Raw genomic sequence first — 16,116 nt, forward strand, 5'->3', positions numbered from 1 at the left:
GCATAGCCCAATTTTTTTTCTTTCTTGCCTAGAAAAACAAATATCCACTCCCCTACTATACTCACACATTTTATAATAGGAGCCAGCAAAGTACAGTGAGAAAATTAATATTTATGGATGTCTTTATCCTATTCAGGAAAGCAGTGTGTCTGTTGCAAAGCCCTTTGGTGTCAGTGGAAGGACTCCGACTGATTTCAGTGGGATTTGGATCAGATCTTTGAACAAATGCTTAGCTTCAAAGTCTACACTTAGGTTTTATTGAGTGGTTTAAATATTTTTGGAAGTGCTTTGTTTCATCATGTCATTGGGTCTTTTTCTCTGATAGGAACAATGAGATGAATCTTCCTGATGATAGATATTCTGTGCTGGCATTGCTGAGCAACAAGAACACAAAAAAAAGAGAAGTGTGTGGGGTTTTTTTCCATCCTTAAAACAACAATGGATCTATTATTTACTGTGTTTCAAATGTGTGAATGTCTACAGCAATTTCTACCACTACCACTTATAAGTACAATTTTTCAGATTTCCTCAGAGTCATAATCTATGTGTTACATACTGTGAATGTTTTTAACTGGAAATGTTCCATCATGCAAGAACAAGTGCACACAAGTGTTTTTAGTCATTTGGAGAGTCTTGTTTAAATTATTGTGTCTTCTTGCCTTACTTCAGTGGACAAGGGGCTCTTATTTGCATAATGCACTTGATGTATGGGTATGATGAACGTTCACTGTTGAAAGTCTGGTGAGCTGATGTGAGAAGTTTCTTCCCTTTAGTTTTTAGTAGTAAAAGAAACATAATGAAATCTCTCCATATCATTATTTTTATGGCAGTGAAGTTGAAAGAATACAAATTCCAGTGTTAATGGCATATCTAGAAATATGAGAGGAGCAGGAGCAATGGGTGAAATTCAGTCCTGGGCAGAGGGCCAGCCTAGAGTGATTCATCATGAAAGCCCCCAATTAAGACCTCAAAACAGGGCTTAAGTGAGACTTCAGTGCCCTACGCCTTGAGCTGGCTTTCTGCAATAGTGGGAGAAAGTTCCTCCAAATGAATTATTCATAATAAATAATGCATTCTATTAGTTTAGCCTATTTTTCTTGATTCCTTGAATTTATTTAATTGAAATTACTCACCAAATAATTTCTATGAATAATCATGGCCTGAGGATTATTTTTGAGCAGTTCACGGTGAGCATTTCATATTCCACATTCAGAATGAGAGCCGTGTCATTGAGTTGTCATTATGCACAGAGGTCACATAGTTCTGGTTTTGCTTCAGAAAAAATTTGGGAGGAGTAGAAAAGAAGCAGCATTTTTTCAGACTCCATGTGTTCCCAAAAATTCCTTCCTTGCAGTTCATTCCGTGAGAGGTTTGTGAGTAGTTACCGACTGAAGAAAAAATTGGGTAATCATTGGCTTTTATGTTTTTCACCTGGTTTCTAAGAGGAGTGTAATGGTGCATGTGCACAGGGTGTGTGCATGTCTGGCTATCAGTCAAGGTCCCCCCTTCACAAAATTGTTGAACCTGATCTGATGAAGGGCAGTGCTATCAGCGATTTTAGTTTCCCACTTTGTCAGTGGATAGGTGACAGAGAATTGCCCCGAGAGGGTGGAAGCTTTCAGCCTGGCCTCGCTGCTTGGGGTCTGGCTGAGATGGAGCTCATTTCCCCACTGCAGCCCCCGCAGTGCTGGGCTGGGCACTGGCAGCCAGAGGGGGCTGGATAATTCACCAGTGGTTTGGCTGCTGCTGAGCAGTGTTCCCACAGCTTCAGGGCTGCCTCTCCAACATTCTCCCCTCACCGCTGGGCTGGAGAGGAGGAAGGTCTTGGGAGAGCACACAGCCAGGGCAGCTGACCCCGGCTGGCCAAAGGAATATTCCAGACCTCATGATGTCTGCTCAGCACTAAAAGCTAAGAGAAGGAGGAGATGACATTTGTTACACGGGTGTTTGTTTTCAGGAGCAACTGCTACTGAAGACCTACCTCCCAGGAAGTGGCTGGACAACACCTGCTAAGAATAAATCTTTTTTCCTTTGCTTCCACGTGCAGCCTGTCGCCTTGCTTTATTAAACTGCCATTATCTTGACCCACAAGTTTTACCAAGGATAAAAAAGTTAATTCTCTGAGAATTAAATGCTTCAATTTTTGGCTAAAGAAAAACATTCCCTGCTTTCCTGCAGTCTTTTCCACATCACTCTAGCCAGAAACTTTGCTGTCTCTGAGCAGTAATCATTTACCTGAAAAATACCCTATAATATTTGTCTTGTGGAGGCAGGTTGTACAGATGCTGACTTTGAAGCATGATGGATAACTGCAAGGGGCATGAAAAGAAATTGATGAGACAATTAGAACTTGTGAGAATGGTGGCTGCATTAATATGTTGGGGAGAATCACTTATAAAGTATTTCAAACTCCACAGAAACCTTAAAATTTATTTGGCATCTGAAGTAGCTCCCTGAGTTGTTATTGCACAAAGCACAATATAGACATCCATAAAATCCTGACCTAGACTTCAGCCACAGACAAATCTCCCTTTGGCTTCATGGGGCCAGGATTCCAGCTGACTTCTGCCCTGGGGAGTTACACACAAACACATAAATTTTGAGTATCTAGTATGACATTTTATGCTGAGATGTAGGTGCTTGGGTAGAAAATAGGCATACTCAAATCTCCTCTGCTATTGGCAGTGGTCAAAATCTGATGGTGCTTAAAACTGTTTGATATCTCAATTTTTAATAGTGCAGTTTACCTGGCCTTGGAAGTTGCTTTTCTGGCTGTCCTCAGAACCATCTTTGGCTTGATAGACTCATTCCAAAGCAAATCAGAAACGTGCCAAACATGCACATTAACTGAAAGGGCAATAGGAAGGGAAGGAATTAGTCGGGATAATACCTCTGCTTTATATTGCAGTCATGGACTGGAGGCTGAAGATATTTAGTCGTCTGCTTTCCAGCCTAAATGCCAGGGGATGGTAGGGGACACCTGACTGTGGAACAGGCAGTGGATGAGTGGGGTGCCTGACTGCTGCACTGCAGGGACCTTGTTCTTTGTGTGGTGCCTTTCCAGCCTGTGAGATTCCACGTGAAGTGGAACAGCTTTGGCCTCAATATAAAGTGTGCCTATGCATTCCATAGCTCTTGTGGCATTTCTTTCCATTCCAAAGCATATAATTTTTGAGCAACTGCCCATCCTTTATATGGCCTCTTTTTTATCATCTATTAGTCTTTTTCCTGTAAAGCAATAAAATCCTTTGCACAGCAGGAGATTTTTATGTCCACTTTGTGCCTGAGCAGCAAGTAAAGCGGGAGGAGAAGAGGATAGCTCAGTCAGCCTTGGTGATCAACTGTGTCTTGGAATCTGGAAAATATGTTTGCACACATATTTGCTCAGAGTGTTTTTGCTTTACAACCACTACACTGGTTAGCATTTGAGCTTTCTGATTAGAAATATTGTTGCTTTTGCAGACAGAAGTGTTTGGCTTTATTGTTTCTAGCTGATGTTACTGATACATTTAGAATTCTATAGAGCAGAGGTCCCTCCTTTGCATATATTTACTTATTAGCTGTCCAGTGGCCCAGATCATGCCAAGTGTAAGCACTTCAATGCCTTCCTTTTTAAAGATGTCTTTCAGAAGCCTCTCTTGCCCTATGACAACTACTTTTGTCTTTTGATAGTTTTGTTCTTTTTTTTTCACTAATACAAATATCTTAAGTATCTTTTCTTTTGGCAGAATACTTAAACATCAACAGCTAACAGGTGTCATTTGGCAAATCACAGCTTACACTGTACCTGTATCAGAATTGGGCTCATGGCAGATGCATTGCACCTACAAATTTCTCCCTCCAAAAAAGATTTTTAGTTGTTATTTTTTATCCTTCGTGCTGTTAAAATTTGTATTCAGTATTATTATTTTGATACTGCAGGAACATCTGATCACATGAGTCATGAACCAGCCCTCATTGTTGTATTGTTAGCTGTTTTGCTTACCTCTTTCATTCTCCTCCAGAGTGCAAATATAGCTGTGAGGGGGGGGGGGGCATATCATTTTTGTTCTATACCTTAAGAGCTTTTTTAATATGAAGGCTTAGATCTAGAATTGTAGTCGTGTGGGATGCTGTGTGCACAAGCAGAATGACAGCATTTGTCAGGTAGCTTACAATGATGTATTGAGAATTTCACTATTTTTCAAACTGAATGTGGACATAAAAGATGCACCTAACTCTTGAAAGATAGGTACAGTTAGATTGACAACTTGTATGTCAGGCTTCTTGTTGGTGCCATTTAAAATTGCTGAAATACAGTGTTGCCACTCCCTCCCTTCTTCCATTCCCTGAAATGAGGCTTATACTGGAAATGCTGACAAGACCCTTATCATTTGAGATGGCACCATGCACAGCTTTAAATACTGGTTATAAATGTTAATGCGTTATCTGAATGATATTTTTTCCACATGTAGGCAGCTCAGGATAGAGCCTCAGTAATAAATTTAATGAGTTCAGGGGGAAGATGCACTATGCTTGTGTGAGTATTATAATGATTGGCATTTTTGCAAACAGCATATGATAAGTGGTGCAATTTTATTTTCGAAGTTTAATCAATAGAGAGCTCTTTGATATTGCCATGTACTTTGCAAATAGATGCTTCCTTGGGATGACAGCAAAACAACTTCTGTATCACGGTGTGTTTACGCTTAGGGTTTAATCAAACCGCTTTAGTGATTGTCATAAATTTTGATATTCCAAAAATTAAATAGGAGCTATAAAATAATTATGCTTCATGGTGGCATCCTGTTGCTGCTAGCCTGGGTCATCTGGCTTCACAATTGTTGAAAAGGGCTCAAAATCCATCACTGTGCCGATTACAAGAGCATGGGCTGTGTACCAGTTTATTCCCATTTATTGTAAAACCACACCAGCTGTTGCACAGGAAATTGAGGTGGATATTCAAGAGCTTAAGAAGGACTTTATGAATATCTTGTGTTAGCTCTTGGGAATGCATTTCCTGTCAGGTAGGAGGAGGCAGAAATGACCCCCACGTTACACTGCGGCCTCGCCTGTAATTTTGATCCACAGAAGTGGATCTCAGTGGGTCACAGAAGTGGCTGAAGCTCCTTCTATGTGAGCACAGTAGTCCCAGACCCCCAGAGTGGCTCCTTCAGTGGGCCCCAGCACCAGTACTGGTGATCTTCAGGGAGGCTGAGAAGAGCAGAGCATCCTGGCCTTTCTATGGGACCTTTCAAACCAGCAAAGAGGACTTTGGGGAGGTGCCCAGGGCTCTGAGTGAGCTTTGTTCCTGCTGAACAGAGCCCGATGGGCTGTGTCTTTTTTGTTCTTGGAAACAACAGTAGCAGTGGAAAGCTGAACTTTGGAAGATGACTTCACAAGCATTTGAAGGCTGACCATGTCCACACTGAGCTGTGGTGCCAGCCCAGCTTTGTCCTCCCTATTCCAGCAGATATTCATGCTGGCCCCACAGGAGCAGTCCCAGGGAAGCCAGCCTGGAACAGATGGTGTTAACGATTTATTGGATGTGGCAGCCGAAGGACACACACTATGAACTCAGAGATAACCTTTGGCAGGGAACTCTCTCTGTCATTCTCATCCTTTCTGATAAAAATATAGTAACTGGTAGGCATTTGGGAAACAAGGAAGCTGCAGCATTTCAGGTGATTTGACCTGAATGTAGCAGAGTGCCACTAGCACTGAGGCAGAACCTCTGGAGATGGCAGTGGGAGATCTGTGCCAGGCACCACTGCAGGGAATGACCTGGTCAGATCCTGATCTCAGCACAGAAATTCCTCCAGAGCCATGAGGGGTTTTGGCAGGCGGGCAACAACATAAGATCAGGGTTTACGTGTGCTATGCATACCTGATGAGCTGGAGATGCCCATGAAAAAAATTGGTCCTTGAAATTTTTTTCTTTTTAACACTTTTTACTTGCAGCAAGACACTGTTTCAACATCCAGATATTGCAGCTTCAGCTGGAGTTCCACTTACTTTCATACAAAGATTCAGGAGAATGACTTAGAGAGAGAAAAGAGTTTTTATTCCTTTTTTATACGTTTTTTTATATGTTTTGTGGTATATGTGTGTGTGTGTGAGCTCTGTATGTGCAAATATATACATATAAGAATGTACATCTGTTTGTTTAAATAACATGTGTTTTGCTTTGCTGTCCCCTAACCAACATCAATTCCTGGGCTGCCTTTGTAAATATGCTGTAATGGCTGATTCTTTTGCATTCTTTGTGCTATCTTTGCTTATGCTGAATAGCAGCTGACACTTTAATTGGGATGGCTGAGCTCAGTGCATTTGCCTTTGGAATTGGACACTTTTCAGTGCAAAGAGAGGGTGCCACAGACTGACTCTTCTGTCTTTATCCTCAATCAAAACTCCATTAAATCAGACCTATAGTTTGTAGTGAGGGACATTCTCTCTTGCATTGATATGCATGGGAAAGGCTGGAGACTCAGTTTTTAAGGTTAATTAGGTCCTGAAAAGAACTAACTGAATTTGTTTTCACCACTTCCCTCCCCCCCCCCCCCTCATTTTTAAGAAACTTTTTAATTACCTTCATCTTTGTTGGTATATTCAGATACACTTTTTCCTTTATAGAAAAAAGTTTATGTATTTTGAGTTTATTAAAAGCCATTTTGACAGACCGATTGCAATTCTCATTTTAAACAAAAATGAGCATAGTGCTTGGCATCACGTCAAAATTTAGGCATCAGATATTACTATATATTAATGTGAGTTGTACAGTTAATCTTTACTTTTGTTTAACTGACTGCTAACATTATTCACTGTGCAAGCAATAAATGTGAATTTGGTTTTCAGTTGGATACACTGTGTTTGGAAAATAAAGGAACAAATCATTTAGGGCATGACCATTTAAAAATTCTTTGGTGGAGACAGAAGTTTCAGAAACCAATTTTTTTTATTTTCAGGTTCCCATTATGTATCTGCTGTGGACCCTACTGTTGATTCAGAAAGGTAAATACTCTCCTTTTCAACTCCCTGTGGAAGGCTGCCTTTGGCTGCATGAAAACATGCTTCTATATTGATATAGTAACAACAGTTAAATGACCTGCCTGTGGACCAGCAAAAAAATCCCCTCTATGCCCCTAAAGAGGGTTCCCAAAGCCTGCCTAACTCTGCCAACAGAGGCAGTCTCCTTGTAGAAGACCATGCAAGGTTTGAGGCAGGAGAAAACTGTTGGCTGGAGTCAGTCTCATAACTTTCTTCTTTTTGTTACTGAAAATAGAGCTATTTATCATGCTTACCCTTCAATGTCAATATACATGAAGAATGGAATGTGTTGTAGGAGGGAGGAGGGAGATATCATCTTGTTCTTTTACTCAATTTTAGTTGAATTGATTTTGCAGAGGAGTAAATTTGTATTTGTAGTCCTCCTCCCCACTCCAGGTTTCCTTGTGTTGCATTCACTTCCAGCCCTTTCTCCCACATTCCTTCAGAAAATAACTGGGTATTCAGTTCTCTTAACCCTTAGCAATAACATGGCTCTTCTCATTCTGATGATGTTCCTTGCTCCTTGTTAGATTAAAGAAGTTCTCTGTGACTTTTTTCCTCTTGCTGTACATCACACTTGAGTCACGAAATGGCAGTGTTCTCCATGGATCGCAGGATTTTCTTCTTGATTCTTTTCTTCTGTTCTTATGATCTCTTTCTTCTCATCTTCGCTCTGGCTCTAGGTTTTGTATCTGTTGTACTGAATGTAAAATTCTTGGAAAGAGCAAGAACGAACAGAGACTGACAAGGTAGACTTCTGATCAATCTTGTTACACCAAAAAATAATAAAAAAAATAGTAGCCAAACTGGAAGAGGCACAGAGGAGGGACTGCTGTGGGAATGCTGAAGAAAAGTGAGGTAAACTCTGGTTTTAGAGAGTGCTTTGGAGATCCCACTCTTCTGTCATGACTGATACCCACATACTCTCCTGTTACAGACCCTCAAAGCCACAGTGTGGTGATTCCCAACAGGGCAAAGGCAAGCAAGCAGAAGCTACTGTAAGAACACAGGTTCTTGCCTTTTTCTTGATGTTCCAGTGCTCTATTTACATGACCACCCACCAGGTTCAGCACTAATGACCCACTGGAGGTGCTGAATGAATGAAGTCATACAGACTTCATACATTCATAGCTTCAGAAATTATTGGAACCATTACTCGGTCTTGGAGTCTTACTTGTCCATTCTAGCTGTGTTTCACTCTTATGAAATACACTGAGACATTTCACACCTGCTGTTGCCTAAGAGTTCTTCAACACAGCCTCATTTGATACATCTTCAAGCATCCAGGAACACCTGGAGAGTCACTGATTTCAGCCAGCTTGCAGTACATTCTCAAATCTTGGCATTCCTGCTCTCATAGCTTTGGGGTTCTGCAGTGTCAAAGCAAGCAGGCACCAGCTGACACAAACAGATTAACTGGAGGTGCAAAGCAGTGAGGTACAAGTGTTCACAATTAACTAGTGAATTTTAATGGAAGCTGAGTCATGGATTCCCCCCGTGGGCTTATTTGGCATTCAGTGCAGAACTACATTTGGTATCTGTGCACAGGAACCTCTACAATGGATCAGAACCCCCTTGCTCTGAGCAGGGGAAAACACAGGGTAAGATGGTCATTGCTCCAAGTGTAACTATTGAGTGAAACAGATTCCTTGATGGCATCAGTAGCAGAACAACCTACCAACAGCACAAAACCAATCTCCTTTGAAAGACAGACTTGTTTTTGCAGATGTTGGAAAACAAGTTGGTTGGTTGTTGTTTGGATTCCATACAAGGGAGTGTCTGATAATGAGTTCCTTTTACGCAGAGAAAGTCAAGATGCTTTATATGATTGCTTAGAGTCAGAAGAAAGCTGTATAACAGACCTTAGCAAGTTGCAGACCTAAAGCACCTCCTTTTGTGGCACCTCCTGCAAGCAGTATTTTACCTTGCTAACTGAAAAAATACCATCCAAGCAGATCAGCTGAGGTAGGCAGACAAATACAGTGGCCAGGTTCATCTAATGTGTTTGTTGAGGTCAAATCTCCTGGAAGGCAGTGCAACAGAGGTGCTGTGTCCTGAGTTTCTGAGGCTGTCACCTGCTAATTGGATAGACTGTCTCTGCCTTAGTGCTGATCAGAGTTAATGCCCAAGATCAAAAGATAGCTCAATGAAGATAAATTTGCAGCATGAGAGAATTTGTCGTGTATTTAAGTTACTGAAGTACAGAATAAGCAGAGCACTGGTATTATGGAGGTGTGTATAAGAGTGTTGTGAGGCAAGACCCTGAGGTAGTCATTGAATCTGGACAGCTGGACATAGGGTTTAGAGAAAGTGTCCTAATTTGTGTTTGAAGTTATAAGCTCTTCCCACTATATTAAAATTCCTCCCTCAAATTCTCTAGAAATGGTCCCACATCCCCAGAACATACCATAGGAATTTCTGATTGCTGTGGAATCTTTCCACCACCATAAGAGTATGTCAAACTGTTTATAAACTGAGGCAAAACTGGTTCTGCAGGCCACATTCTGTGATACAGGGAACTCTGCAACAAAATCAGAGGAACTCCTGCCACACCACACAGGTGTAGGAATGGGGAAGCACAGTGCTGGGGATACTATTCTACCTTTTACTGTAGTCAGCAAAGTCTTTCCAATCCCCTTTCTTTCTATTCAGACACTTTGGGATATCTGGCAGGTGAAGGCTTTTGAGATAGAGTGAAATCTAACCTGGAATCATGGGGGAGCTTAATTTAAAGCAGATGTAAGTACACACACACACACTTCCGACACCAACAACCTCCTTTTTGCCCATATGAAAAGAAATGTTTTCTCTAAGTTTGCAACCAATACACCCTGTTTGCATGTGTTACACTTTCAGGGCATCAAACAGTGATCAGCAGGATAAGGCTGGAGAGGACTGGAACTTTCTTTCTGCTGCAGAACATTCTGGTGGGGTGTAAGACAACGAGGAGCCATGGAGACTGCTGAGGAGGTCTGTACAGGGAATGCTCACCATCCTCTGGATGGCAGAAGAATGGTTATGCAGAGGATGAGAGCCACTGTTTAAGGTGGATAGAGCCAAGCTAGGGTCCACCAGGAGCATGATGTGGTGTGTGTGTTCTGTTACTTCATTAACAACACTCAGTGTGCCTGCAGTGCTCTGACCCTTGATGTCCTGTGAGCATGAGGATGCTTTCTGTTTTTTGCCTCATCTGCTTCTTCCTGGTCAGGTGGCCTGTCGCAGACACTCACCACAATGTCACCCACCGTGGGCTGCCCTCTGGTCCTGACCTGCTGTCAGCTGGCTCATCACCTGTCCCAAGGCACAGACAGCTCCGTGTGCCCCAGCTGCTCTCTCACATCAAGGGCAGCTCTGCACCCTTGATGCCCTGACCCGTCCTTCCTGAAGAGCTGGATCCATCCATGGCAGCCCTCCATGGCAGCTGGCCACTCCCCTCCCTTTCCTACAGCCTAGTGCACCACATTCCTGTGATGCCATCGAGATCACAGCCCATCCCAGAACCTTTATGGGCTCCTGTTTGTCCCCTGTAGTGTACAGGCACTTCCTGGGGATCACTGCGAACCACTATGAACCAGCACTAAGGCTTTGCACCCTGCCCAGAGCCACCTGTCCCAGCAGCAGGGCAAGGGCAACAGAGGCCAACCAGCCCCAGAAGGACTTCTTTACTTGCACAGCCCCACTGAACCAGCTGACATCGAGGGGCAGACACTTCCTCAGTGGCTCAGACACCTGCCCCAGCACTTTGGTTATGCTGTCCTGCACTCGGTGTGGTGTTTTCAGGTGTACCAAGAGCACAGAATTCAGCAAACTCATGACCTGAACCCTCAGTGCAGCACTCATTAGCAGCAGGCTCAGCCCTTGGCACTGCCTGGTGCATACTAACAACTTGTTTTCATCCTTCCAGGCCATGGGAACTGTCCCCACACACTGCATCCTCCTGTGGGGTGCTCGGGGTGCTGGGGCAGCACCCAGGGGACCTCTGAGGTTTTGGTGAGTTACAGGTGATCCCATGCACAAGGGGAAAAAAGGAAACTACCACTTGCTCAGAAGACTGTGCACAGGATTTATGATAAGTAAGATTTTGCCTTTTTGTTTCTTAGTGTGCAGGCACTTTTTCATAAGTTCTCTGTTGCCTCGGGTTGAGACAGGATGCCCTTTATGCTGGCAATATGATGCTATGGAGCTGGCAGCCTTCCTTTTTCACAGCCCCACACTAAATGCAGGGCAAGCAGGGAGGGGAAAATAAATCTGAAAAGGGAGAAGGTTGTGCCATTTTAGTTTCCCTTCCCCTCTTTTCTGCCTGCTCTTTTCCTCGGGTCTTTTGCCCTGCTATAAATGCAGGTAAAAGCCTCCAGTCCCAATGAGAAAAATGAAGAGAGCCACGGGCTCAGGCAGTACACATCTACTCTAATTTCTCTTTTCTTTCTTCCAGAAATCCAGACAAGTCTTGCATGTTTTCTGCTCCATTCTTTGGGTCAAGAACACACTGGTTAATAGCCAATTATTTCATACCCTAAGGAAGTTTTGGGAAAGAAGTTCCTGGGAAGAATCAACTTGTTTTGGGAAATGAGACTAATATTCAGTAAGTGAAATATTTCCCTTTGCTCTCCTTCACCATACTGTCCCATCTCAGCACAAGGCTGAATTTATTGCTGTAATAACTGTGATTCAGATAAAAGCATAATCGTTTCCCTGAGTTTGGTTTTTTTTTTTTTTTCTTCAGTTTAGCCAGGACACCATAGCAAAAATTTCAGTTAGGTAATTAAATTCTACTTATTGAAAATTCCTCTTTTAAAATCTATCCCAAATTACTGGTTGCTTTTCCTTTAAGCACTTTTAAAGGGTGAATTCACTTTAAAGTCACAGCTCTCCAGATTCTGAAGCCTGCTGAATTTTTCCTTGACTGCCTAAACCATAATGTGCAGTTCCACCTGAGATATGTAAAGGTAAATTTTTGCATGTTTAATTATTGTTGTTTTTATTCTTGTTTCTACACAACTCATGTAGACTTAACCTATGACTAGCAGAAGTAAACAAAATTATTTGCATAGGAAAAGCAAGCATTATTTAAAACTATTTTTTTAATAACGAGCAACATAGGCCATGAATAAATTCAATTTGTGTATCAAGGGCTGTTTTACATGTGCAAAAATCCAATAGTGAAAAAGTAGGCTGGAAGATAATATGAGGTGAGCAGTCTGGAGCAGCAACCCTGAACAGATGATCCACAGTATAAATTACTGCAATTTATTTTTTTGAATTTACTTGTGCTGCTTTATTATTGTTTATTCATTTGATAGATGGCATTTAATTTCAGTTTGAGAGCTTCAGGAGGAGTGTTTGATGCTAATGGTTGGAATTTACTCCTGGGCAGAAAGCCAACGTGCCACAGCCATGTTCCAGTTATGCCCTCCAAGCTGTGTTTAAGTGGCCTTCTGTTGCCCTTGGGGTATGTTTTACACAGGAAGCTTAGAGCCTAATGCAGGCCTGCAGCTCCCTTGCTGGAGCAAGAGAGAGATGGCTTTCCCTCTCTCCTGTTCTCTTCAGCAAGAAAATCAAATTATTGGATTACTGGCCCTTCGATTGTGCTCAGCACAAATAGTTCAAAATCCCATTGTACTGGAGACCTTTGAGATGAAAGGTAAATGGATAAAGAAAACAAATGTATTAAATTGGTCTAATATGTCAATAGTGTGCTATTACCTGATTAAGTGGAATGGCTATGACTGTTCCTCTAAACAGCCTAATGTATGTAAGACATCTGCTGCTAGACTGGCCCCACAAAAAAACCCACAACAAAACAATAACCCAAAAAAGCCCACCCACAGTAGCCTACCAGAGGCATAAATTAATGCAGATTTTCTTTCCCTGCTTATTTTTATTTCTGGAAAAGAAAATCAAAGCAAAAAATCGATCCTTTGCAGGGTTGAAATTGCAATTACCCAGGGATCTATGTAGCACATGAAATTTTGGGGCTGATAGATTAGAACCTGACTGCTTTGTTCTACATATACCTCCATGTGCATTGGCTTGAACTTTGAATTTCCTGCTTTCTACCATTTTTTGTTACTTGCACATGTGTTTTATGTATTTGTTTAGGGCTAATTCCTATTTATTAAAGTGTTTTATTAAGAGATAATATCAGCTAAGCCTGGGAGAAGCATCTAATGGATTTTAAGCTACCTTATTTTTGTCATTTTTGTGCATATTTGCACATACATATCATGATCCAAATACACTCAATTGTGCAAAATAAATCTATCCACGGGAAAGTGTAGGTGAGGTAAATTCCTGTATTTACAAAGTGGAGAAAACGCCTTTAACAGCCAAGGATTTGATTCCTCCATTTTATATTAGGCTGGTTTCTCTACAAGTTTCTTGTTAAATTTGGTGTTTTACTGTCCTTTTGTATTTACATGTCCATAGAGCAATAAATAGCTATTGAAACACAGCTGTCATTGTCACTGTGTTTGAATTTTTTTCACTCCACGGTTTTGATTAATTCAGGGTAGCTCTTGTGTTCAAGTGAATATTTTGCTGGCCAAATTTGTGAGCAGATATTCTAATGACTTGGGTTTCGAATAGAGCCTCCAAAACTGACTAATAAAATGCACATTAAGCTAGAGGCTGAGATGTATTTTTGTAGCTTGTTGAGATTCTAGCACATATTGGTATTCATAAGATAATAAATGTGAAATGGATTTGATGCTTACCCACCTGAACATTTTTGAGTTAAAAAAAAGACTGATAGACAACGCCTTCTCTCTTTTGCAACTAATAAGCTTCTAGTTCATTAAGTTATTACATGCCATTCCTCATCTGACAAATAGAATCCATAATTCAGTTTTTCCCAGAGTTGCACATTCTTTAAGTCTACAGACTAAATCACCAGAGCACATTTTGTCAATGAAGCTTCTGTTTGGTGGGGGAAGGAGGGGGCAGTTAAGTAAAGTAATATGAAATGGAATCCATTCTTTGTGTCAGAGGTCATTTATTTGCTTCAATATTGCTTTTATTCTATTTATACATTCACTAAATGATTATTATGGAAAGTCCATGGTTATTCACTGCATTATATTTTAAATATTTTACATTTTGTTGCAGGCTCTTGCACTTGGGAATCTTTAGCATTATCTTGAGAAGTAAACTGTCCTTTTGCAATGAATCCTTGACAATGTATTAGTTCAGCTGTGCATTTACTGAGGGATAAAGGCTTTCTTCTGTGAGCAGTGGGAAAGCCACAAAGGCAAACAAAAAGCCAGCCATGTTCTGCAGCCCTAAACCAAAAGACGTGTCGTTTCCTGAGCCAGAATTGCCCAGCACAGACACAGGCAGCCAGTGACACCTTCAGCATGGAAAGTTATATGGGACTAATTTGTGTCCTAGATCCAAGTTTCCAGCACTGCTCTTCTCACCAGGGCTTGAAGGGGGATGTCTGTGCTCTGCCTTGAGTATAATGTATAGTATCTATTTGTAGAAAATACAACCTGGTGATAAAATGCTTGCCTAGGGAGTGGGATAGAGTGGCCCAGGCTCTTCACAGCTTGCAGTGATTTAAACCCATTTTTGCTGTCCAGAGAAACAGGCAATCATGATGGGGGAGAAAAAAGCGGTATGCCCTGCTCTCCCAGCCCTGGCATTTGGGTGAATACTCTGCTAAGGGTCCCCCAAGGTTGTAGCTGATGTTCCCAGTGAAATATCACTCCCCAAGGAGGGGTGAGGCTGCAGCCTGGGAGGGAGAGTGGATCAAAGTGCCCTGCAGCATGTTTAGCTCTGCTTTGGGGTGTGGTGGGGGAAGCATTGCATTACCTTCCTTGGGATGGTGTTGCTCTAACCCTGGGGAAGCTAGAAACTGCCTTCTTCCCTTGTCTCTCCTGATTAAAGCCTGCCTTTTTCCTTGCAGTGGAAATTAACGACTGTGAGCAGGCACCATTTTCGCCAGAGGGAGAAGAAGCCGTTCTCTGCCCCAAAGTGTCCAGGGGAGTATATAGTTCAATTTCTGCAGGCATCCAGAAATTAGTGTCACCTCTAGAGGTGAATGAAAGGCAGGGTTAGTCTGAATAAGGAGAGGAATGAAGGAGGGTAGCACCAAGCAGGAATATTCAAGCCTGCACACTACTGGGAGGAACTGTTGAGTAACATTTCAACCAGTCCAGAACCGTCCAAAATGCTCTCACACTGTATTACAGTACTTTAATATGTGCTAGTACTTCTCATTATATTTGTAGTTAACAAATACACAGGTGGTTGTTGCAACTGAGAACTAATGGTGTGCCTGCAAAGCACTGGTTTAAAATGAAGTGGTGTGACATGGTGTTAGGACAACAGTCTAAGGGGGTTACTGTCCATTACAATTCCACACTGTGAATTATAAATGAGAGAACAATGGAAACATTATTTTAATGGGAAATTTAATAAATGAAGGGAAGCCAAAAGTCTCTAATTGATCCTTTCCCCAGAGATCACTCAGAGCAGCTCTCCTGCAGAACAATCCATCTTTGAAGAAGATGCAGTGAGTTAGCTTCTGTTCAGCCTCTGCAGTGGTCCCTCACAGCTACAGCAGAGCAGGCACCTCTAGACCTACAGTGGTGCTCTCTCTTGGGTTTCAAACCCTGCTCTAGGATATATCCTGCCTTCCCAAAATGGGAATCATGCTGCCGAGGCTATATTAATGACCTTAGCTATCCTCTGAAATGAAGGCTCTCTAGGCCATCATGGAAATGAGTCAATAATGGTTTTGCCTTATCAAAGCATTTATAAAATCTGATTTTGCTAGATAGCTAGGTAGTGAAATATTCAGTATTCTAATGGAGTTTCTTAGCCTATTTTCACTCTTTGCTGTGACTGTAGCCTGTGTAATTTGATTAGCCATTTATTACTTCTGTACCTAATATATAAAAAATAGCTATGAGCTGAAAACATTGGAAATATTCACAAGAACCAGAAAAGCAGACTGGTAGCTGTGGGTCTTCTGTAACTGCTGACACCTCCTGAGAGGCCCTTACACTGAATTGATCCAGGACTTTCAAGCTCTTGTTTTATGTTAAAATAAATAAATAAATAAATAAACATATTATCTTTAAGCTTGTT

General features: G+C 41.7%; 1 long non-coding RNA gene across 1 annotated transcript; it reads left to right on the forward strand.

Annotated features, from left to right (window-relative positions):
• Positions 1 to 11,016: 11,016 nt before the first annotated feature.
• LOC138110233 (uncharacterized) lies at positions 11,017 to 15,023 on the forward strand. Its single transcript, XR_011150836.1, has 3 exons — positions 11,017 to 11,099; positions 11,459 to 11,608; positions 14,930 to 15,023. It is a non-coding gene; the product is annotated as an uncharacterized lncRNA (long non-coding RNA).
• The last annotated feature ends 1,093 nt before the right edge of the window (positions 15,024 to 16,116 follow it).

The sequence above is a fragment of the Aphelocoma coerulescens genome, chromosome 4A (genome assembly GCF_041296385.1).
Source record: "Aphelocoma coerulescens isolate FSJ_1873_10779 chromosome 4A, UR_Acoe_1.0, whole genome shotgun sequence".
In the NCBI taxonomy this organism is placed as follows: domain Eukaryota; kingdom Metazoa; phylum Chordata; class Aves; order Passeriformes; family Corvidae; genus Aphelocoma; species Aphelocoma coerulescens.